This window comes from Ovis aries, chromosome X (genome assembly GCF_016772045.2).
Source record: "Ovis aries strain OAR_USU_Benz2616 breed Rambouillet chromosome X, ARS-UI_Ramb_v3.0, whole genome shotgun sequence".
NCBI lineage: Eukaryota > Metazoa > Chordata > Mammalia > Artiodactyla > Bovidae > Ovis > Ovis aries.
The window spans coordinates 9,573,482-9,599,577 of NC_056080.1; the positions used below are offsets into that span (position 1 = coordinate 9,573,482).

The following is a 26,096-nucleotide window of genomic DNA, read 5'->3' on the forward strand; positions in this document are numbered from 1 at the left end:
GGACAAGATGTGCTGCAGTCCATGGGGTCACAAAGAGTTGGACACAACTGAGTGACTGAAGTGATATAATATGTGTATATATGTGTGTATATATATGCATATAAAATGATGATTGATTCACATTGTTGTATGGCAGAAATCAACACAACATCGTAAAGCAATTTGCCTTCAATTGAAAAATAAATAGCAAAAAAAAAAAAAAAAGGAAAAAGAAACCCTGACTTAGTATGAGCAGAAGCTAGAGCAATACCTAAGATGGGTCATGCCCATTCCAAAGCACACTGGCATGAGATTTAGAACACATGCACTACCTGCTATGCCCAATGACTGTGTAGAAGGGAGATCCTGTCGCAAATTGGCATGGTTAACTTTTCACCACAGTACATTAAGGGTTTACCAGTTGCTTCATGCAGAAGGATTAATAAAATGAGTGTCAGACTCCTGTTACTGTATATGTTCAAGTAACAGTTTGAAATCAATTGTAAATCTAATTTATTCCATCCAGAAGTTAATCATTCTTAATGAATTCTTTTGGTTTTTGCTCCATAATCTGGAATAAAAGGATCCCTTCAGATATTGTTCCCTGCAGTTGTCCCAACTGACCACTCTGATGAGAATCTCCATGTTCAGAGTGAGAAAGGCAGATGATGCTTTCTCCTATCTTCTTTCACAGTGAGTCCCGAATAAAGCCCATTTCATCTGGGCATGTGCCAAATGAGCAATTCATTAAGTTCAGTTTTGCTTTAAAAAGAAAAAGCAGTAACCAAAAAATGCTATTTGTTACCCATTTTTCAATGGGAATAGGACCAACATGGATGTAAGCAGTTTTTTCCCTTCTTAATTGCTTTTCACTTTTTTTTTTATCCTTTCCTAAGATAGATTCTCCATGTGACTCATACCGAAAAGAAAAAATTTCTTTCAGCCAGAAGAGTCATTGGCAGAAAGTTGACATTCCATTCCTTTCCTGTCCTACCAATGTACACACATTTAACTCCAAAGAATGACTGATCAAAAACAGCCCTTCAGGGTCCTAAATGAAACATCAAACCACCTCAGAGAGTGGCAACCTCTTAATAAGCCTTAATGCTAAGTATTTAAATATATTCAGGGGACAAGGAAACCACAAAACTCTGACTGACATTCTAAGGAATATTTATTTGTGAGAAGTATCCTTCTATTTCATTATGTCTGTTAAATCACAAGAGGAACATCAAGTCTTGACATCTTGTCAGAGATATTTTTGGTCAAGCTATAGTTTACTAGGGGTTCCCTGGTGGCTCAGATGGTAAAGAGTCTGCCTGCAATATAAGAAACCTGAGTTCGATCCTGTGTCTGGAAGGTCCCCTGGAGAAGGAAATGGCAACCCACTCCAGAATTCTTGCCTGGAAAATCCCATGGATGGAGGAGCCTGACGGGCTACAACCCATAGGGTTGCAAAGAGTTGGACACGACTGAGTGACTTCACTCACTCACTCATAGTTTACTATCAAGAAAAGGTGCTTATTAATGAAAAGTCTCTAAAAGCTGGGAACAGATTTTCAGTCCAAAATACTGAATTTCCATGAGGAAATATTTTAGAATACAGGCATCAGTACAGTATGAGTTACACCGTTTGCCTTGTGTCTATAGATTACATCACTGAAGGGAGTGGCACTGCAGTGGCAGACACCCACATTTCTTCAAGACCAGGGAGGACATGCTTGAGTGTTCAAGGAAGCAAGTTAAGATGACAAACCTGACCACTGTTTACAATGGACTATCATGATCTACTTGTTGTTATTTAGTCACTAAGTCATGTGTGACTCTTTGAGACCCCATGGACTATAGCCCACCAGGCTCCTCTGTCCATGGATTTTCCTGGCAAAAATACTGGAGTGGGTTGTCATTTCCCTTTCCAGGGGATCTTCCCAAGCCAGGGATGGAACCCGGGTCTCCTGTATCGCAGGCAGATTCTTTACTACTGAGCCATCGGGGAAGTCCATGATCATCTACTAGGTTTCCATAAACGATCCACCCCTGGAGAAGGACAAGGCAGCCCAGTCCAGTACTCTTGCCTGGAGACTCCCCATGGACAGAGGAGCCTGGCAGGCTACAGTCCATGGCGTCACAAAGAGGCAGACACAACTGAGCGACTGAGCACAGCAAATGATCCATAGTTTGAACTTTCCATGTGTCATCTTCATTTACCAGTTATTTCCTTTCTATAGAGTCACAGCAAGCTATAATATATATGTAAAGAAAAAGGAAAAATTGAAAAGTCAAGCCAATTAATATTTGAACTTGAGACTTTCTCACAAAATTCTACAACATACAGGAGTCTTTTACTAACTTAGATTAAGAGTCAACAAACTACAGCCTGTGGGCCAAATTGAGTGCATAGCCTGTTTCTGTAAATAAAGTTTTACTGCAACACAACTACGATTCGTTCATATACTGTCTACATCTGCTTTTGGCCTAAAAAGGCAAGGTCAAGTTTTTGTGACAGAGACCTTCCAGCCTGAAAAGCCAATAATAGTCATTTTCTGGCCCCTTACAGAAACAGTTTGCTTACTTCTGCCTTAGATCTCTGGCTTCTTTGAAGTAGACACTTTCACAGAAGGTATTTGTACGTATAATTAATAATCTTCAAGAAAGGATGTTATCTACAGACTTAACAAAAAAAAAAAAACATGCAATCACAAGTCAAAAACACATGGTTCTAGCAAGATAGATGTTTCTAAAGGATGCTGACTCTGCAAAGTATTCACTTGAAATCATGCAATTTGCATAAATGATTTGTAATTGACAAAAAAAAGAGTTGGACTGATATATGCATTTCCCAATACAGGAGTGAGGGGTTTTAATTTGTTGTGGTGAGTGTTTTTAAATAATGGAGACCTATCTACTTTATAGAATATAACTGTCCTAAAATGTTCCAAGGTCACTGTGAGATAGCTCTTATGTTAATGAAACTAGCAATAACCAAAACAGATTTCTAGAAGAAAGGAGTACAGAGGAGTGAACACAGATTTCTCCACACATATGCTTTCTTAATTGCAATGGCCTTCACTTCCAAGCAAATCCAGTCACCCTCTCTCCTGCCTCTACCCTAACTGTACTACTTTGGAATCTTAAACTCAAATATTTCAGTCTTTAAGCACCACCTCCAATCCTTCCTCTTGTCTCGATTTTCTTCCAGATAATCAGCCCCCTGTCAACTTCAGATAAGGACTCTCCTTCCTTATTTAACCTGGATACCTAGGTCAGCTGCAGAAATTCTTCTTGCCTTTCCTTTGTCTTCTTGCTGTGATTCAGCTAATTCCACTCCTGATCAAACGGACCACACCTCCTCCTTCCTGGTGAATATTAAGTACATTGGGAAAAAATTGCACTAATGTGTAAACTGCATTATGCTAAGATAAGTCAGACAAATATTGTTGGATCTCACTTATAGGTGGAATGTAAAAAATAAAAACCAAGCTGATACAGAAAACAGACTGGTGATTGCCAGAGGTAGGCAGTAAGAGTGGGAGTGGGGGGAATGGGTGGTGGTGGTGGTTTTAGTTGCTAAGTCATGTCCGACTCTTGCGACCTCATGGACTGTAACCCGCCAGGCTCCTCTGTTCATGGGATTCTCCAGGCAAGAATATTGGAGTGGGTTGCCATTTCATTCTCCAGGGGATCTTTTGGACCCAGGAGTCAAACCTGCATCTCCTGCATTGCAGGCAGATGATTTACTGACTGAGCTATGAGGGAAGCCCAGGGGCCAGTGATGCCTCCAGAATTATATACACAGAACTGTGGTTTGGGGTGGGAGACTGGGAGCAAGCTATTTTGACTTGGTTTCTAGGCTAATCTGAGGTGGCTGGGAATAGGATGCTTTTGAAAATTCTGAGAAGCCAGATGTCCCACTAAGCTTTCCGTGCCATTGCCAGCTGAGGCACCACCCCCACTTCCCAACCCAACAAGGCAACAAGGGCAGTCCGCCCTACATCAGAGATCTCTCTCAAGCCCATTACTTTTGGTTATCACCACCAATGAAGGGTCTCTTCATTGGTCTCCCTGGCTTCAGCCTCCTTCCGTCACCTTCCTAAGTCCCAGTCCACATATGCCCTTCTCTGCTTCCAGAATGGTCTTTCTAAAATGCTGGATAGACCCGTCACATCTCATAAGTAATGAGACTGAAACATCTGGGCAGCCACAGTACATTGCATGTGAGCCCTTGGAAGAGACCTCGCTGTTCTCTTTCCATGTCTGCATCTTGTTCTTCTCTCTGCCGAGGTACATTCTCACTGGGGCTTTATGGCCGAGCTCCCAGGTCAGCCCTCCTCTGACATCCACATGCCGCATTCCCATCGCTCCCTGCACTACTCCTGGCCCTGTACTCTTATGCTTTCTCTGGGATGAAAATCCACTGGATGTTCTCCATTTGCACTTTCCTCCCCTGACTGAGTTCTCTGGAAAGCAGGGACCACACCTTCCAGATTCCCAGATCTGCAGCCTGGGGCCTGGGGTCTGGCACGTCGCAGGAGGTGTGGTCATAAAGGCTTAGTGAATTGATAGGACAAAGTCCGAGGATTCAAAAGGATTCCAGGGCAATTTGTATCTGACTGACATCAGTGACCACAAACGCCTTGGGCAGATATGCTAGTAGACACTGGTGGATGGACATGTCTGAAAAGCCTTGGCTCAGAAAAAACTGACAGGCCGTGAACCCCCAGAGTGCCGCTGGGAAACACTTAGAGACGCTTACACAGGGGTGTATTATTTCCCTGTGACAGGTGAGGTATTCACCCTGACAGCCATGACGGATGAGTAAGCACATTCCAGAGCTGTATACACACACGTATCATCACAGCGGTCCCCAGATACCGATCACAAGGCAGTGTGCTCTTGCCCCTTTAAGGGAGGTTTTCCAGAATATTAAGAATTAGGCTGACATCTAGTTGATACTTACACAGAGCCTGATAAGTGATTTATGTTCAAAATCTCCAAGATTTTACACATGTACATGTTTTTAGGTGCATGTGTGTTCATGTTTGTGTGTGAGTGTGGTTTTTTAAATTGAGGTATAGTTGCTGTACAATATTAAATAAGTTTTAGGTATACGACATAGTGATCACAATTTTTAAGGTTGTACTCCATTTCTAGTTACTATAAAATATTGGCTATACTCCCTGTGCTGTACAGTATATCCTTGTAGCTTATTTTATACCTAAGAGTTTGTATCTCTTAATCCCTGACGCCCTCCCCTCACCCCACTAAGAACCACTGGCTTGTTCTCTATGTCTGTGAGTCATCATCACTAGCTGTGTTTTCTTTTGCTATCTCCTGTGTGTATAATCCCAGGTTGATGAGAAGGGTGATTAATGAAATTCTCTGGAAAACAGCTTGCTGCTCTTGCAGGCATTTCAACACATGGTGTTCAAACAAAGTACAACCAACGTGTCATTTCCATGTGCTCTGCTACCTACGTGAAATTCTAAACAAGTCATACAGTGAGAAGCAAAAGGAATTTATTTCTGAAAATGAGCACCTGAGCCTCTCGGGCTTCTGAGTCACGCAAGCTTCCAGCTGAATGAGGCTCTCAAGAGGCTGCGGTTAATAACGCACCTTCTTCCATGGTGGACCATCTCTGACCACCCCATGAGGAGTCCAGAAACTTCACCCTGAAGATTCAAATCCATTTCATGGCCTCTTATTCATACTGACTACTCTTGCATCCTGAAAGCTAGCTGTTCCAAAATCGTGCACTTTGTGGTCTACAGTATGATTTCCCAGCCTCGGCACTATGGACGCTTGTGGTTAGACAAGTCTGTGTGGTGGGAGCCTGGCCCGTGCACTGTAGGATGTTTCTCAGCGTCTCTGGCTTCCACCTACTAAATGCCATTAGTGTACTACCTCTCCCAGCGTGACAGCCAAAAAGTTCTCTCGTGTGTGTGCTCAGTGGCTGTCGTGTCCGACTCTTTGCGACCCCATGGACTGTAGCCTTCCAGGCTCCTCTGTCCATGGGATTTTCCAGGCAAGAGTACTGGAGTGGGTTGCCACACCCTCCTTCAGGGCATCTTCCTAACCGAGGGATCAAACTTGTGTCTCTTGTGTCTCCTGAATTGGCATGCAGGTTCTGTACCACTATCACCACCTGGAAAGCCCTAGACCTTGCCAAATGTGTGTTTGTGTGTGGGGGGTGGTGGTGGTGCAAAACCACGTGCCCGCCCCACTCCCACACTGAGAAGCACCAAAGGATGGTATCTGGCTGGGGAATCAAGGAGGCTGTTAGTAGAGCTCCCACCTGAGAGGCTCAAACATTCTCACTCACGGACCCAGCTGTGCAGCACAGCTCAGACGCGATGATCAGCCCTCCTGCACCTTACGCACATTCAGTTTTCCTGAGGCCAGTGTCACACAGAGCCCCAGGGAAGAGTTACCAACAATACTTGCACCTTCCAAAAGCCCATTCTGATCCCTTTAGTAGATGCGGGGATATAATTCAGCTCTTAAATGCAAAGACAAACACCAAGTCATCGCCTTTATTGCTTTCTCAAGTTTTTTCCTTAATCACTCCAAAAGAAAATGTTATCACTGTGGCCTATGCTGGAAGCAGAACGCAGGAGAACCACTTGTTGCCATAGCAGCAGAGCCAAGGCACATTTCCTGTAACCCCCTTGAGTTCACAGTGCAGTCTCCCAGTGCTATCTGACTTGATTGCTTTAATAGAGGAATCAGTATACTCAGGCATTACAATTAAAGAAATAAAACTTCAGTTAAAACTGATATGAACATTCAAATATGTGGTTCCTCACCCTTGTACTTTGTTGGTGGGAATGTAAATTAGTGCAGCCACTATGGAAAACAGTATGAGGTTCCCTAAAAAACTAAAAATAGAGCTACCATATGATCCACAATCCCACTCCTGGGCATAGAGCCAAAAAAAACCCAAAATGCTAATTGAAAAAGATACACCCACCCTTATGTTGACAGAGGCAGTATTTACAATAGCCAAGACATGGAAGCAACTCAAGTGCCCATCAACAGGTATCTGAATTAAGATGTGAGGTACACACATATATATATTTATGAATGAATGTTATACAGCCGTATAAAAGAATGAAATAATGCCATTTGCACCAACATGGACAGACCTAGAGAATATTATACTTGGCGAAACAAGTTAGACAAGTTACACGCTTCAGTCGTGTCTGACTCTTTGCGACCCCATGGACAGTAGCCTGCCAGACTCCTCTGTCCATAGGTTTTCCCAAGCAAGAATACTGGAACGGGTTGCCATTCCCTTCTCCAGAGGATCTTCCTGACCCAGGGATTGAACCTGTGTCTCTTACATCTTCTGCAAAGGTGGGTTCTTTACCACTAGCACCACCTGGGAAGCCCGCAAGTTAGACGAACGTTATATGTTCTCATTTACCTGTGAGGCCCGAAACATAATATGGATGAGTGCATGTGAGAAGCAGAAACGGACTCACAGAGAGTCAGCTTATGGTCACCAAAGGAGAGAGGGGTGGGAGGGGGAAATGAGGAGTGGGGACTAGCAGATACAAACTGCTGTCTATAAAACAGATAAGGATATACTGTATAGCACAAGGAATTATACCTATTGTCTTGTAATCATCGAGGTGGATGAAACTGGAGCCTATTATACAGAGTGAAGTAAGTCAGAAAGAAAAACACCAATACAGTATCAGTTCAGTTCATTTTAGTTCAGTTGCTCAGTCATGTCCGACTCTTTGCGACCCCATGAATCACAGCACGCCAGGCCTCCCTGTCCATCACCAACTCCCGGAGTTCACTCAGACTCACGGCCATCGAGTCCGTGATGCCATCCAGCCATCTCATCCTCTGTCATCCCCTTCTCCTCCTGCCCCAAATCCCTCCCAGCATCAGAGTCTTTTCCAATGAGCCAACTCCCAATACAGTATACTAGCCCACATATATGGAATTCAGAAAGATGGTAATGATCACCCTGTATGTGAGACCATAAAAGAGACCCAGATGTACAGAACAGTCTTTTGGACTCTGTAGGATAGGGAGAGGGTGGGATGATTTGGGAGAATGGCATTGAAACCTGTATAATATCATATATGAAATGAATCGCCAGTCCAGGTTCAATACAGGGTGCTCAAGGCTGGTGCACTGGGATTACTCAGAGGGATGGCAAGGGGAGGGAGGTGGGAGGGGGGTTCAGGATGGGGAACACGTGTATACCCGTGGCAGATTCATGTTGATGTATGGCAAAACCAATACAATATTGTAAAGTAATTAACCTCCAATTAAAATAAATAAACTTATATTAAAAAATGTAAAAAAAATCTATAATGAAATATGGGGCTTCCCAGGTGGCGCTAGTGGTGAAGAACCCACCTGCCAATGGAGAAGACATGAGACATGAGTTCGATCCCTGGGTCAGGAGGATCCCCTGGAGGAGGACATGGCAACCCACTCCAGTATTCTTGCCTGGAGAATCCCATGGGCAGAGGAGCCTGGTGCGCTACAGTCCACAGGGTTACAAAAGAGTTGGACACAACTTAGCGACTGAACAACAAAAGCTGTCCATCTAAAACTAAAACAATATTGTAAAGCCACTACACTCTGATTAAAAAACACACGGTTCCTCTAGTGAATGAGGGCTCTACATATGGAGATCAGCTCAAGGAAAGCACCAAGGCTCTTTGTAGATGGACTTAAATTCTGAGTGAAGGCAGAATCTAGGAACCCAAGTGAATGTTCTGAAGGGCAAAATTCCAGCAACTAACAATCCCACTAGTTTGTCCTCTCAGCTCAGCTCTCCTTTGGCACCTCTGTCTACAGGGCCTCCTTCATCTTGCACAGGGGCCACATCCTTGAGTTCCCAGGTGAAGATGATGCCGCTTCTCCATGACCAAATAGCACTTGTTCGTAAAATGCCCCATTGTAGGGACTTTCTTTTAAATGTCTGAATTCACCAGTAGACTGGCAACTCCTCGAAGGCAGAGATGATATCTTCCCTGATATTTAATAAAGGTTTAATAAGTGTCTGCTGAAGTGCAGGGACTGCTTTGATTCACATTTAAGAAAAGATGAAAACCAAAGGATAATAAAAGAAACTCACACAATAATTTAGAAAAGCGCAAAAAAGAACAATTATGAATCACACCTCTACTTCCCATCTCAGACTTCTGGCAGGAGATTTTGGTCAGTTGAGATGTAACCTGAAATTCTAAATTTTCCATTGACTGATTTAGAGTACCTATTATTCATTTATCTATCCATTCATTTGAGGGATATCTGCTTGCATGTCTATGATGTCCTGGCCACCCAACAAGTAAGAATAATAATGTTTTATACCGGAGAAGGCGATGGCACCCCACTCCAGTACTCTTGCCTGGAAACTCCCATGGATGGAAGAGCCTGATGGGCTTCCGTCTATGGGGTCACACAGAGTTGGACACGACTGAGCGACTTCCCTTTCACTTTTCAGTTTCACACACTGGAGAAGGAAATGGCAACCCACTTCAGTGTTCTTGCCTGGAGAATCCCAGGGACGGGGGAGCCTGGTGGGCTGCCATCTATGGGGTCGCACAGAGTCAGACACAACTGAAGCAACTTAGCAACAGCAGCAGCATACTTATATAAGGTTTTATAGTGTATGCAATAGTTTCATCCACATAACCTAATCAAAGGCATATCCAGAAACTCCTTGAATGATTTTCTTTCCTAAGATCATACAAAGTGAGAGACCCACTTCTCCTGACTAAGGCTATGCTTAGTTTTCTTTTTATAGCTGTTTACATTCAGAATAATACCTCTGAAGAATTGTATGCTTTTCAGTAAGCAAATAGGCTTCCCTGATAGCTCAGTTGGTAAAGAATCTGCCTGCAATGCAGGAGACCCCAGTTTGATTCCTGGGTTGGGAAGATCCGTTGGAGAAGGGATAGGCTACCCACTCCAGTATTCTTGGACTTCCCTTGTGGCTCTGCTGGTAAAGAATCTACCCGCAATGTGGGAGACCTGGATTTGGTCCCTGGGTTAGGAAGTTACCCTGGAGAAGGGAAAGGCCACCCACTCTAGTATTCTGGCCTGGAGAATTCCATGGACTGTATAGTCCATGGAGTGGCAAAGAGTCAGACATGACTGAGCGACTTAAATTCAGTAAGCAAATAATTAAAATTTCAAATCTTCAAAATTTCAACACGCAGTTCACACAACAATCATGCTAGTTAATCAGAATTTTACTCCAAGGAGACTTGTCACAGAAGCAGCAATTTGAACACAAGAATCTCTCTCTGTGGCAAAGTCCCCTGAGCTTTGTCCAAAGGTGGGAAGCTCACTGAGTTTTTAAGACAAATAGCAAAGGAAGCTACGCAGAAGCTAAATGAATTCTACATTTTTTTCTTAGCCTTGCAAAGTTGTCAAAGCCAAGTTTTCCAAAACTACTCCTCACCACTATATTCTGAAAGGTTGACTTACAAGCATCTTTATATGGGCATTTATAAAAGCCCCTATTCAAAGTAAGGTGATGCTACTGTGGGTTTGAAAAACCCAGAAATAATTATATACCCTTGGGTCACTCAGAACATAGAAACAGGTAAGCTACAATTTCATTTGGGATGTATTAAATTTATTTGCTGCAATTTTATGTGAGAAGGGCTAAGTATATTTTTTTTTTACAAAGTTTTGAGTGTTCTTAGATATTTCTTTCTCCAGCATGCTAAAGATCTGACTTGTCCCAGCTTCAGGATGTGCCTGCCCTGGCTTCCAAGGGGAATTGAGCCTCACAAAAGTGGTTATTGAGGATCTGAGCACTTGAAAAGTGGCATGGATCTGGTTATAGTCCTTGAGGATGGTAGATGGAAAAGGAGAAAGACAATAAGTAGTATTTCTGGTTGAATGTTTGTTTATTTCCAAGAAGTTTAAGTAAATTACTTGAGTTATCTCAAAATTACTTCTGGTTGTATCAAGAGTATTCTTTTTACTCTGGCAAAACTGAGCCACATATGAGTTACGTGACGTATCTCCAGCCCTCTGAAGGTATGCTGTTGCTTAGCAAGGCTCAAAAAAGCCTGTCAATCCACATTTTTATTTTGTAATAGTATTTGCAAAAGAAGAGTAAGCACAGCAGCATGTAGAGCACATGTGTCAGCTCCCATTTTTGATAATTGTTCCATTTTCATGTGCTTTAATTATACATCTTCCGGAGCCATCTCCTGTGATTTTGCACTTCAGGTGGGGTTCACTGTCTTCCCTTGGTTTTGTCTCATGCCGTCTCTGTCATGCCAGAGTCTGGAAAAAGGGTCAGTCTCAGAGGCAAACTGTTTACTGAAGGTTCGTGAAATGAGTGGGCTCTCATGGAACCTTCCATGATGGACCTCCTTTGTTATAAACTCACACTTCTGAAATACAATCTCTAAAATACTTTCCCGGAAGCATTCAGAGTACCGAAAAAGAGAAAGGAGGCCTAATTTGTAGCCCCTGAATTAAAACTAAGGGGATCTTTTTTCAAAAGGAAGCAACTGCCTGAATAAGAGGGATTTATTTTTCTGGAGAAGGCTTTTCAACAATCTGGCATTTGAATTCACTGGAGTATTTCCTATAGTAAGTTTCCATATGGGACTGCATTGGCAAGAATCAAGGAGTGTGGTTTTCAGGTCTTGGAGTTGATTAGGCTTATGCTGTGTTCTGTTTACTGATTGTACTGCCGATCCATTCCTGCTTTATTGTGAGTCACAGCTGCAAGTCCTGCTTACAAATTCTCAATTTCTACTTCCATGTGAAACAGATGGTTCAGTTGGGGAACTGAAGTCTTTGGTCCACACTAGGCACTTTAGGTAGCATTTGGCATGGGAGAGACTTTATGATGCAGGCCACATATTATGCAAAATATTTTGTATTTAGTACATACACCTCAGTCCAGTTTGGCTTCATGACTGGAATTACTGTAGACTATGAACCAATACTGTACTACCTTGGAATAGGAGCTATTTGGCTTTATAACAAATAACATTTTTTTCAAGCACAACTTGGGGAGATGCCAGGTCTTTATTGTAAACATGGAAACCAATACTTAATCTTTCATGAGTTTTCCTGGATTCAATTTCCTCATTATTCAATGGGCAGATTCTAATATATCTTCTTGACATTGGAGAGGAAACATATTCTCCAAGGTAGTGGAAGAAATTCCTATATTTACCAAATGGAAATTCCTCCATTTGCTTTCCAGGCCTCTTTTGAAAATAACCACAGGAAGAAATGGGATATACTCTTTCAGAACCCAAACTCTAAAGTACTTTTGCAGATTCTGCAGCATGAAGACAAAACAAGAAAACTGTGACCTTCCACCTGAAATAATGGTTAGGATGATATAAACATGGCTAGACTCGCTGGTGACATCTTTGTCATTCTCCAAAGCATTATGAGAGGCAGAACAGTTAATGATACCCATCGCTACCACTTAGGAAGTGACCATCTGAAACTGGAGCAGCCTGATCTTGCCATGGTTGTATAAGCGCAGCCAAGGATTCCATTAGCCCAGGCAAAAGAAAAATGGGGCAAAAGAAAAATGTTAAAGTTTTAAAGTAAACATAGCAATAATATTAAACCTTGCAAACTGGGGGCGGGGTGGGGGGAGAAAAAGAGTTTTTAAGTCTCTATGGTCAATAAATCAAAACCTAGCCAATTCATTATATTTTGATGTTCACATGGTAACTGAGCTTATTTTCCTCTTTTTCACCTACTTTCACTATCTGTGACTTCTCTCTAATTGTAATTTTCATCATCTTTTCATGCTGAGTGATTTCAGGAGGCTTCATACGATATTGAAAAAAGAGGACAGGAGACTATTCCACTTAAAATCTGTGGATACATTTTCTCATTTCTAGGATGGGATAAATATTTGCTCTGGGAGAATCAGATGGCATAATATATGTGAAAATGTTTAAAAACTCTAGCTTGTTGCATAATCTGCAGATGATATAACTGCCTAGATAGGTAAGTCAAGAAATTCCCCAGATAAATTATTAAAATTAACAAGTGGCTGCAATAATTTCAATATGTAAAAACAAATCACATTTTGATAAACTTGAAGTCAGCAGTTATAAACTGCAATATTAAATACTGCCATTTTAAATTGCAAAATAATATATAATGTAGTCAAGAAAAAAGCTATCAGATTATATAAGAGCTTTAAGAAAATTATACATTTTAATTATTGAAAGCCACTAAAGAAGTCCAAGTAAATGGAGATAAATACCATATAAAGACAAAATGAGTAAATGTTTCAATATACCCCAAATTTTAAGATAAATTCATAAAACTCCAAGCAGAATCTCAACTAATTTTTTAAATGAAACTTGATAAGAAAAGGCTCAAGAATGGCTGAGATTTTCTTTAAGAAAAAAAAAAAATCCATGTAGAGTGACCTGCCCTATCAAATGTCAGTAAGAGAATGTGGCAAGGGTGACAGAATAGACAACAAAAACTGAAATAGAAGAGAATTTACCTATAGACTCACATATTTATGGAATTTTGATGTATGGCAGACCTGGTATCTAAGAATAAAGAATTTCAGTTTCTTTGTCAATATGACTAGAGGCAGGGGTTGGGTTAAGCCCATTAATATCCCCTAGAACCCAGGTAAAGATGAACCTTCTTTGCATATAACTGAACATGAAAGTACTCCTTGAAAAGGGGAACAACATAAAACCTTGGTTACAAAAGACAATCAGGGTAATTTTCTAACATGTTCAACATAATTTAGAAATAAAGGAATTATGACATTCACTAACTAGTGAATCTGTTCTATACAAAACTAGAAGAGGTGTCTGGCCTTGAAGAAATGAATATGTGATGAGTATTCAATAGGCAGCACATTTTTCCATGTTCAGAGATTTTTCCCCAATATTATTTTTGTTGCTGTTGTTATCCTTAAAAGGGGAATAGTACTAGAGGAACACAGTGCTTAGCTCTGAGGCTCAATCAAACATAGAGAATAAAATAGAGATTTAGTATTAATACTATCAAGGCTAATGCCACTATCAAGAGAGAGAAACACTGCATGTACTAGTCACAGTCTGAATACTGTCCATATCCCCTACATCCACCTTGGAGACCCTCCAGTACTGTGAAAGGTCTGAGATTTGACCCTACTAGCAAGTGAACAAGGCTTCCTGCCACAGTTTCATGGGTGCTGGCAGAAGACAAGAGACATGGAAGTCAGAGACTCAGTGTGGAGATGTCATGGATAGTTTATTCCTCCCAGCACTCAGTAGTAGTAGCCAGAGTATCGGCTCTGGCCCCAGTTCCTCTTTCCGCTGCGTCCCACAAGGCGACCTGAAGAGATTCAGCTGACACCTGTGCACATAACGGATTGCACTGCAGGAGAGGAACCCTGAGCTTTAGGGAGCATAAATTTTTATAATGGGCAGTAACCCTGCCTGAACTTAGTCCCAGAGGGAGACACTATCTTTATTATGCTGGACCACAAACAGACCTGTCCTTCCCTCTAGGGGGAGACATGGCCTTCATCTCTCAAGGATGTTCACTATACAAATATATTTTTTTAAATATTCCAAAACACAGGTGTTTTGCCCCTATTCACAATATATATGAAATACGAGAGACACAGCGAGATTCGTCTTTCAACAGTGGACCCTTGCAGACAGTTTCTTACATTCAGACGGCTTCCTGTGTCTGCCTCAGGATAGTCTCCTGGCCGAGGGAGTGCTGGATCACTTGCACAGGCAGACTGGAAATGCAGAGAGGCTGAGGGCTCAGAAAAGATTCCCAATGCTGGCCTGCATTCCCCCACTTCATCACACCCCAATGGGACATTTCCAAGGTGTGTTCTATATAGTTTCTCAGCAGAACAGAGCTCCAAGTTCCCACAATAGTTATCAGCTCATTAACATATTATTTATTGGCTTCCTATTTTTCTCTGTATCATGTTGCTACTCCCTCACTGTGCTCCTGGCATCACCTCCCAAATAAACTGCCTGCACTCAATTTCCAGTCTCAACGTCTGGTTTGGGAAAACTCATACCATGGCAGATAGAGCAAAGAAACCAAATGTGTGCTGAATTTTCAGGTCCGTAACTGACATCCTTACTTCGTGATGTCTAGACTTTACATATCTCAGTATGAAAATAAATTCTTTCCTCTAATAGGATGGTCCTTGATTCACAGAGTTGCTATGATGACTTAAATCTTGATTCTCTTGAGGTCCCAGTTGTAGTAAAGCAAGGTAATCCTAAACTTGATGGAGTCCAACCTTCTGCAATAGATTTACAAAGACTTTGGCAAGGCTGCATGCCAGGGAATGAGCTCATTCTTCAGAAATATGCCTCTGCCTCTTGCCATTCCAGTATTTTGAAATGTGGCAAAGCAGGAATAAGGAATTAGCTTGGCATAAGCAAGTGTGTAAAATCCAATGTGTGTAAACATACAAATTGCTTGTGGGTTCCTAAAGCTAGATAATAATTCCTGACTCATCACCTTTGCCCTCAGGCTCCTCCATAAGGCACACCACGGCTAAAAGAGTATGTTTTGGAGTTGCACCAACTAATTGTGTATCTTTTGGCAAGCTACTACATCTCTCTAGTATTTGCTTTCTTAATTTATTAAATGGTGGTGATAACATCTACATCTCATGGTTTTGTTGTGAGAATTACATGTGATAATATATATCAAGCTCATACTACAGGTGTCCATTTCATTCAGCAAGTATTTATTGAGTGTTGTTTATGTACTAAACATTATTCTAAGAGGCTGGGATAAATCAGCAAACAAAGTAGACAAACATTCCTGTCCTGGTGGAGCTTATATTCTAGCAAGGAGAGACAGACAATAAACAGGAAATAGAATATACAATTATTTAGAATATTAGTTAGTTAGTTAGTCGCTCAGTTGTGCCCAACTCTTGCGACCCCATGGGCTGCAGCCCACCAGGCTCCTCTGTCCATGAGATTTTCCAGGCAAGGATACTGGAGTGGGTTGCCATTTCCTTCTCCAGGGGATCTTCCCAACCCAGGGATCAAACCCGGGTCTCCTGCACTGCAGGCAGATTCTTTACCAACTGAGCTAGGGCTTCCCCGATAGCTCAGTTGGTAAAGAGTCTGTCTGCAATGGAGGAGACCCTGGTTCAATTCCTGGGTCGGGAAGATCCCCTGGAGAAGGGGTAGGTTACCCACTCCAGTATTCTTGGACTCCCTTTGTGGCTCAGCTGGTAAAGAATCCACCTGTAATGTGGGAGAGTGGAGTTTGATCTCTGGGTTGAGAAGATCCCCTGGAGAAGGGAAAGGCTACCGACTCCAGTATTCTGGCCTGGAGAATTCCATGAACTGTGTAGTTCATGGGGTCTCAAAGAGTCGGACATGACTGAGCGACTTTCACTGCTGCATTTAGAATATTAGACAGTGATAAATGGTAGGGACAAATTAAAAGTATAACAGGCCAAGGTGGGAGGAGAAAAGGGAACCCTTCTATACTGTCGGTGGGAAATGTAAACTGGCGAGGCCACTATGGGGAACAGTATGGACATTCCATCAAAAACTAGAAATAGAGTTAGCAAATGATCCAGAAATCCCACCCCTGGGCATATATCCAGAGAAAACTCTAATCCAGAAAGATACATGTTACAATATCCAAGATACAGAAGCAACCTAGAGGCCCATTAACAGAATGCATTAAAAAAAAACATGGTGTGTATATATATATCTTGTATATATGTGTGTGTGTGTGTATTTATTTAGACATATATGTGTATATATACACATACAATGGAATATTACTCAGCCATAAAAAGAATGAAATACTGTCATCAGTAGAAACATAAATGGACCTAGGGACTATTACACTGAGTGAAGTAAGTCAGATAAGTATTATATGATATCACTTACATGTGGAATCTAAAAAGTAATACAAATGAACTTATTTACCACACAGAAACAGACTCACAGACATAGAAAACAAACTTGTAGTTATCAAAGCAGAAAGATGGGGAGGAATGAATTAGGAGTTACTATAAACTGCTACGTATAAGATACAAATGACTATATGTAAAATAGATAAACAAGGTCCTATTATACAGTACAGGGAGCTATACTCAATATCTTGTGCTGCTGCTAAGTCGCTTCCGTCGTGTCGAACTCTGTGCGACCCCATAGATGGCAGCCCACCAGGCTCCCCCGTCCCTGGGATTCTCCAGGCAAGAACACTGGAGTGGGTTGCCATTTCCTTCTTGTAAGAACCTATAATGAAAATATGAAGAATACATGTATGTATGCATATATATATATGTATATATGTGTGTGTATGTATGATTGAATCATTTTGCGATACACCTGAAACCAACACAACAGTATAAATCAAGTATACTTCAATTTTTAAAAAGTATAACAGGATAGGGAAGCATCAAGAGGGAGGGAGTAAGGTGGGGCAATTTGCAATATCAGATAAGGTGTTTAGGATTCTCAATGAGAGACTGAGATTAGAGAAAATGGTAGAAGAGGGGGACATTAGAGAATTGATATTTGGGGAAAGAGGACTCTAGGCAGAGGCATAAATAGACTTTAATGTACATTAAATATCTTCCATAAGTCATCTTTATAAATGGCTCTGTAATTGAAGCAAGCAATGCTGACAATAACAATAAAAGAAACATGGTAAACACTTATTTAGTACTCATTATATGCTAAACACTATTTATGCTTCTCATATATTAACTAAATTGGTTCTCATGGCAGCTCTTTGATATAGCAACTATCTTTGAGAGAGATACTGTCCTGAGATAATAAAACTGAGGTGGAGAGAAATTAGTAAATTGTTCAAGGTCACACAGCAAGTACGTGGTCAAGGAAGGAATCAAAGTGAGGGAGGAATCAACTAGTAAATGCTCAGCTGCTAAATCATAGTGCCTTTCTTTAATTAAGAGCTAATACTGGGGCTTCCCTGGTGGCTCAGCAGTAGAGAACCTGCCTACAAGGAGATGTGGGTTCTATCCCTGGGTCAGGAAGATAACCTGGAGAAGAAAATGACAACCCACCCCAGCATTTTGCCTAGAAAATCCCATGAACAGGGGAGCCTGATGGACTACTGTCCTTGGGGTCGCAAAGAGTCGGACACGATTTAGCAACTAAACAACAACAATATGGGGTACTGGACAGGTTTCCTGGGGTAGGAATTGGAGGTGTGGATAGAACTCTAGATGGCAAAGGGGTATGAGGGGCCTTTTGGGAGTAATCGAAACGTTTTGCTATTTTTCGGTGGTGGTTGTTTTAAAACAATTATCAAAATTTATCAAAATTTATCAAAATGTACACCTGAAGCAGACATAGTTTATTATGTATAAAATTATTCCACAATGAAATTGATTAAAAATTAGTTTCACGTATCTTGAAATCACCATTCACCCCAGTCATCGTACAGAACATATCTCTTTGTTTAACCATGTTTGGTGGTCTAAAAGTCATTTATGTCTTTTCTCTTAACTCTCTTATTTTTCCATGGGTAAAACTATGGGTTTCTCAGGTAGCTCAGTGGTAAAGAATCCGCCTGCCAATGCAGGAGACATAAGAGACGCAGGTTTGATCCCTGGGTAGGAAGATCCCCTGGAGAAGGAAATGGCAACCCACTCCTGTATTCTTGCCTGGAGAATCTCATGGGCAGAGGAGCCTGGTGGGCTACAGTCCACAGGGTCACAAAAGAGTTGGACAGGACTTGGCGACTAAACAACAACAAAAATTTGTATAGACTATGAAATTTGAGTTTTTCCACAGTAGCCAATGAATCTGACTAACCAAAAAAAAGTATAACAGTTTCTGTTTGTTCACTGCTTGTGGTAGGCAGAAGTCTAAAATGGCCTGCAACATTCCCTGCAATATGCCTGGTATACCTCACTCCCACTGAGTGTGGGCAGGACCTGGGAATGGGATGGGAACTATAAGGTAAGGTTGTAGATTAGGTTACCTTATTAGGTTACCTTATATGGCAAAGGAGATGTTACTCCCATGATGACATGATGTTATATAAGACCCCATAGTAGTTGAGTGGAGAAATTCTCTCCCGTGCTGGCCTTGAAGCAGTCAGCTGCCCTGTTAGGAAAAAGTCTATGAGAGGGCCATGTGGCAAGGCACATCTGGGGGCTTCTAGGAGCTGAGAGAAATCCCTGGCTGTCTATGGGACCAGCAAGAGGGACCTTAGTTCTGCAATGATGAAGAACTAGATTCTTCCAACATGAGTGTGGAAGAGGATTCTGAGCTCAAGATAATACCCTCTTTGCAGTTTTATCTTATCCTAAGTAGAGGATCCAGTTAGATATCTAAACTGCTGACAGAAACTGTGAGATAATCAATGGGTGATATTTTAAGCCACTACATTTGTGGTATTTTGTTACCCAGCCACAGAAACAGAACACACTGCTCCTTAAAAAGATGTACTCATTCACTTAACAATTATTGATCCCCTGCTGTGTGTACTGCCCCAGAACAGCTCCCTCAGGCTGGAAATTTCCACTATGCTTTTCTTGGTTTAACCTATTAGTTAGATTTAAGTGCACCTGTCTGTGTTCCTTGTGCAGCTTATGATGGGGCTTAGAGCACAGTCCTAGGAGCCAAACTACCTGGGTTTAAATCTCAGTTCTGCTTACCAGCTGTGTGACCTTAGGTAAATTATTTTCTGGTATCTCAGTTTCTGTGTTTGTAATGGGAGACAATAGTTTCTGTTGCATTCAAATGGGCCATATGAGTCAGAGTGGGCTAGGTAATTCCAGGGCAACAAATTAACCGTGGAACCTCAGTGTTTTATGAAATGAAAACGTTTTTTACTCATGATAGGTGTTCAATATGGGTTTTCAGGGGGCTCTGCTTCTCCTAGTTACTCATGGGACTCTAGCTGATGGCAGGCCCTCCAAATTGTGATCTGACCATCTTAACATACGGCCTAGAGAGAGCTGGAGGGACATTTACCACCTTGGGCATTAAGTAACAACATTCGTTTTTGCTCACAGCCCATGCTTTCAAATGAATCGTCTAGCCTCACCAAACTCATTAGTCAGGAAGAAACTTGGACACAGGAGAAGCCCGCCATGTGGAAATCGTCCCAGGTAGAGAGAAGAGGCAGTAGAGAGCTCTGAGGAAGGAAGGAATGATCTACTCAAGGAGGACTAAGAAGCTGCTGTGACAGCTGTGTGGTGATTAAAGATGAGAAACCACTGAAGAGGTGGGGGAGCAGGGAGGAGATCATACAGGGTCTTATCATGATTCAAAGGGTGTGTTAGTCACTCAGTCGTGGCCGACTCTGTGCGACCCCATGGACTGTAGTCCCCAGGCTCCTCTGTCCATGGGACTTTCCAGACAAGAATACTGGAGCGGGTTGCCACTTCCTACTCTAGAGATCTTCCTGACCTAGGGATCGAACCTGCACCTCCAGTGGCTCCTGCATGGCTGGTGGATTCTTTCCCACTGAGCCACCTGGGAAGCCCCATTCAAAGGGCAGCAGCTCATTCTTCAGAAACAAATTTCCATCTCCGAGAGTTTTTGTTGGTTTTCTCTAAAATAGCATCCTCATTTCTCTGATGACCCCTGTTCCTTTCCCTGCTTTGATTGCCTTCACTGTAGGTACCTGTAATTCTATCATGTATTTCTTACTGCTCCCCTACAGACTCCCCTTACTAGAGACCAAAATGAGGGTAGAGATTCCTGTCTTGTTCATTCTCTCATCAACATTTAGTATAGTACCTGAACCTAAAAGACTTAATAAATGCTCATTGAATGACTTAATGGAGGGATGTTTAATTTCACTTTGCTTCTACACATCAAAGTTGATGAGTTCAGTGAAGGAACACACTGTCTTCCTCAAAGGCCTTTCCAAGATAAATTTTCCATTTAGATCCTATAGGAGTCAATCCTATAGGAGAATGTTAGTCCCTCCTAGGAGCTGATGGCAGGAAACACATCTGCACCCTACTTCTGAGAACCACGGTGCTTCAGCCCAGTTAAAGGAGCAGGCCTGCACAGGAGTGAGTGTCACTTGGCTCTTTCAGTGGGAGCTAATCATACCAGTACAGAGGGGCTGAGGACATGAGTAGTGCTGGAAGCCACATCCATTCTCAGGCAGGCCTTCCCTCAACAAAAAGTCGATGCAACATCCTTGAGTGTTTGGAAATCCAAACTTTCTTCCTTTAGAGTCTTTCAAACAGAGTGGCCCAAATAAAGCCAGACTGCCTAAGATCAGCTTAGTTTAAACTAACTTTCCTGAGTAACATGTATGAATTTTTCATTATTAAATATCTTTTAGAATAATTTCTGACAGCCTTATGTACTTTTATTTCTCAAGTAAGTTTTATTTTCATCCTTTTAACTGAGATGTAATTAACATATGTCAATTGTAACACAATACTAACATGTAACACTACATATTAGTTTCAAGTACACATCATCATGTTTTAATACTTGTATATGTTGCCAAATAATCACCATGATAAGTCTAGTTAATGTACATTACCACACAGAGTTACACAGTTTTTTTCTTATGATGAGACTGTCTAAACTCTACTGTCTTGGCAACTTTTAAATATGTAATATGGTACTATTGACTATAATCACCAAGCTGTACATGACATCCTCAAATATCATGTATCAGTCAGGCAATCAACAAATTATTTAAATTTGCCCTCACGATAATATCCACTATAGGTATTAACATCACCATATATAGATAAGGCGATAGATCTAGAGAGGTGAAGCCATTTTCCCCAAGTTTACCCAGTCAGTAGGCTAGAAGAATCTGAACGTGTATGTTCAGATTATTCCTCATCCTGTATTCTATGACTAGAGATAATAAACTATGCTACAGCTTCCAGACTGAATTTTCCTGCCCTTAAATCACTCACTTTTTATAAATACTTGTTTAAACATCTGTATTTCACCCAGAAATTCCATCTCTAGGTATCTCTATGATAAATGAAGACATATATCCTTCCAAATATTGGTACAGAAACGTTCACAGCAGAATTATTCACAGCAGTCAAAAAACCCAGAAACAAGCCAAGCATCCATCAACTAGGTACTGGATAAACAAAATGTGGCATGTTCATACAATAGAATTCTACTCAGCAATAAAAGGGAATGAAGTACTGAATCATGCTACAACATAATAAACCTCAAAATGTATAGGAAGTGAGAGAAGCCAGACAAAAAATATCATGTGTTGTGTGATTCCATTTATACAGAATGTCCAGAATAGACAAATTTTTAGAGACAAAGTAGATTAGAGACTGCCAGAGACTGGGATGAGCAAAGGAGAGTGACTGTTAATGACGAAGGATGTTATGGGTGTGATGGAAATGTTCCACAATTGAATTATTGTGATAGCTGCACAAGTTTACTCAAAATAACTGAATTGTAAACTTACAATGAATGAATTTTACAGTATATATGTTATACTCTAATAAAGCTGTTTTTAAAAAGAGTGAGAGAAAGAAAATGCCTGTGTCTGTGTTGCCTCTAGAGTATTAGCTATGAAGGCAGCAGGTATCTCTATTTTTCACTTTGATACCTCAAGTGCCTAGCACGTTTGCTGGACACAGAGAAGAAACTCAAAGAAGCTTCACTTACTGAATGAATAAACGAACAAGGTGTCAGTGTTAATAGATGCGCCTCACTGAATTTTCTTCCCCAGATCTCACCAAGGTACAGATTTCTTTGTAATCATCACAACCAGGCTCTGGAAACATATCTCAGGGATGATGAAACAAACAGTTTCTTGCATGCAGGACTGCTCAGCAGAATGTTATCAAGAAAGCCTCATTCCTATCTTGGAGGCTAAGGGTGGAATTGAAAGATGTGACTGGAGTTTAGACTTCCTGCAGGCAGAAAATCTTCCCTGCCACAGGCTCTAGTGGCTGAAAACCAGGGGCCAATGTCAAGGAGAAAAAGACCAGACCTGACCAGAAACTGATCAGAGAGGATGCCCCTCAGACTGCTCATACCCTAGGTCTTTAGGAGGAAGCCTAGAGGAGGGACAACAGCATTTCTGGAAGTAAAAATATTTTCTTTTACCCAGTTGCCAACTTGCAGGGAAGGAAATTAAAGCAAAGCTGTTTTCCCAATTTAGGGCAAGGATATTTTCCATATTTTGGCAGAAATATTTTATTTATGAGACACAAAATGAACCGGGGCAATCAGAAAGCAACAGTGTCTGCTGGCCTTTTAGCACAAGATGGGCTGCACATTTCCTTCTAGTGCTTTTTAAAATGTTTAATAAAAGAAAGTCCAACTTGTAAAATCATACACATCTAATTCTCTCTGAGAAGTAAGGCCAAGAGATGTGACCTGAGCTGAGTCACAGCTGAGTCAAAGGGAACTGCCTCATCTCTGCTCCACCCATAGCAGTGTCCTCTACATAAAAAAAATATTAAACTGTGTTTGTCCCAGATTAAGATTAAACCTTGAGAAGATGTGGGAAAATGACCTTTTACTTTATTTGTATGGTGTACAATGGTGTCCTTGTGTTTCCTCCTTCCCAACCCTCTGAAAACACGTCCCAACTTTACTGTAGTCCTGGTCAAGGAAGAACATAATAGGAATCTAGCAATTTTGTCATTTTAATGACTCAGTCAAGAAAGAAAACATCACCACCATGCCGTGTCCTTACTCCAAACTGATTCACTGAATTGTTATGAGATTTAGAATGACATTTGGATCCCCCCAAATCTTAGGAAGCAGCCCTTTCTTTCCCCAAATCAACCACATCAGCTGTGCCAGGGTGAGTTTGGAATTCACAATTTTCTGTGGCAAAGACTCTATGATATATTTTCTCACAACTTTCTAACCTAAATCCTATGGTGACGCAACAGGAGATCAAACAAACAACAGCAGCAAGTGTTGGACTCATGCTGGCACCTTGCTGAACTCGTGTAGGTGTTTCTACTAGCTGCGTGGTTGATTGAAATTCTTTTTTTTTTTTTTAATGGAGTGGTAAGACCCTTGGAAGGATGTGAGAAAATGCTCCCATCTCTCCCCTGTTGTCTGCTCAGTGGTTGGGAAATTCACCACAGTCTGTCCCAGGCTGAAATCTCAGCTCACTATCACGTGACGGTAGCAGTTTACATGTCTCTTGTCAGTGGCATGGGTAGATTTCTCTCTTCCTGCTCAGTTCAGGACTGCAGTGCCCACAAGAACCTGAGGAGAGTGGCAGGTGGTGTTGGGTGAGTGGAGCGACAGGTGCAAGTCACACAGTATGCAGAAGAATTTGCCTTGCATTCAACCATGGGTGCTCCAGAGAAGACAGGGAAACAGCATATGGAAAAGGATGAGAGAGAGAAAGAGGCAACAGAGGCCAGGAGCAATCATACTCTTCACTTAAATATTGATTCCAGACTACTTTTCATTCAATGAGTGTGTCCTTCCAGGATGGACATAACTTAGAAAAATAACTTAGAACAAAGTCAGAATGGCAAACTTTGTTCTGTCTATGTCTGTCTTTGCCTGGCTCCCAAGAAGGCAGTAGCTTGCAGAGCTGAGATGGACTTAATGTTCAAAGTCACTCACTTTAAAATATAACATAGGCCCCAATTGGATGCCAGCTAATTCAGACAGTGCTTACTCATAAAACCAGAGATGAGCTCCACTTGCAGAAAATAAACCAGCAAAAGAGACAGAAATAGAAGAGACAGAAAATTCCATGGAAGTCAGGAAGAACAGGACTGGTTGTAAATAGATCAGACTTTGGGCATCAAACTGCTGACCAGTCATTGATCAGAGAAAGGACATGACCCACAGGGTAGATTGTGCTCTCAGGGGGTTCAGTTGTAAGACACCATTATTAGTTTATAGAGAAGGGACTGTTGGTTGTTCACTCTTGCTGTGTCCTTGGTTAGAGAGCCCCTCTGTCCTTTGGGGAGGACAGTGTGTTCAGCCAAAATATTTTTAATTTCCAGCTTCTCTCAACCTTGAGCATTGCAAAGACAATAGATGCAGGCCAGTGAAACATGAGCAACAGTATGAGATGATTCATGGGAAGGCTCCTGACTAGGCCATTCATTCATTCATCCTTGTCTCATTTACTCATTTATTAATTTCTCATTCAGAAAACATCTATTGATCACCTACTGTGATCCAGTCACTGAGCAAGGAGCTGGGAAAGAAGTCTGAGACACGGCCCTCACCTCACAGTCTAGTGGGAAAGGTAAACAAAGTAAAAAGGCAAATCAGGGTACAAGACGATGGGGGTTTCATATCATGGGGGTGAGTACTTGGTGCTGTACAGACAAAGAAGAAGAAGAACATGGACCCAGGCATGAGTCAGAGAAGGTTCACTTGAGTTGGTGACAGAAGGTGAAGAAGCACTAACCAGTTGAAGAAGAAGGACACTTTGAGCAGGAGGAGTGGCATACCTTTGGTGTACTCCAGGGAGCTTAATGTTTTCAGTGGGTCCTTAATTCTTCAGTCCCCAAGATCAGCATAGGAATTAAAAGTTTTGCAATTGAGAGACTCTCTGAAGGAATAAACTTTTGGAACAAATGGTCAACTTCAATTAATGACTAATAGAAGAGGACAGAGATTCAACCCTTAAAAAAAAAAATCACCTACTCATGTTGCTACACATATATTCAGCCTGGCACTTCGAATTGCTGCGTCATGTTTCCAAGTGCGTGTCTAACCTATCCATTCCCCCAGGGATGAACAACTGGTTGCCTGAAACTCCCCACTGTCAAAAAATGCTCTGATGAACATCTCTGTGTTGTCGCTAATGGACCTGTTCAAGAGTTTCTCCGGGATATATATACTCAGGAGCAGAAGTGCTGGATCATGGGGTAAGGTACTTGAATTTGACCAAGTATAAAAAGATTCCCTCCCTGAACAGCTGTACCAGTCTACACCCTGACAGTGCATGAAGAGTCCCAGATCCCCAGGTCCTCACCAATGCCTGGCATCTCCAGCTTTCTAACTTTTGCCAATATGTTGAATTTAAAGTGATGTCTCATTATTGTGTTCATTTGCATCTGTGTGGATCACAATAAACTGTGGAAAATTCTGAAAGACATGGGAAAACCAGACCACCTGACCTGCCTCTTGAGAAACCTATATGCAGGTCAGGAAGCAACAGTTAGAACTGGACATGCAACAACAGAC

General features: G+C 41.6%; 1 protein-coding gene across 3 annotated transcripts in view; it reads right to left on the reverse strand.

The window, feature by feature from the left end:
• The window catches only part of ARHGAP6 (Rho GTPase activating protein 6), a 542,302-nt gene that overhangs the window by 298,893 nt on the left and 217,313 nt on the right, over positions 1-26,096 (reverse strand). The window contains exon 1 of one of the 3 annotated variants that reach the window (XM_027963556.3): positions 1-22,822. This exon is cut by the window's left edge and continues 20,949 nt beyond it. The exons of the other annotated variants lie outside the window; for them this stretch is intronic. The gene's annotated coding sequence lies outside the window, so the exon portion shown is untranslated. Of the gene's footprint in view, positions 22,823-26,096 lie in introns of those variants that run through there. 3 annotated transcript variants of the gene reach the window in all.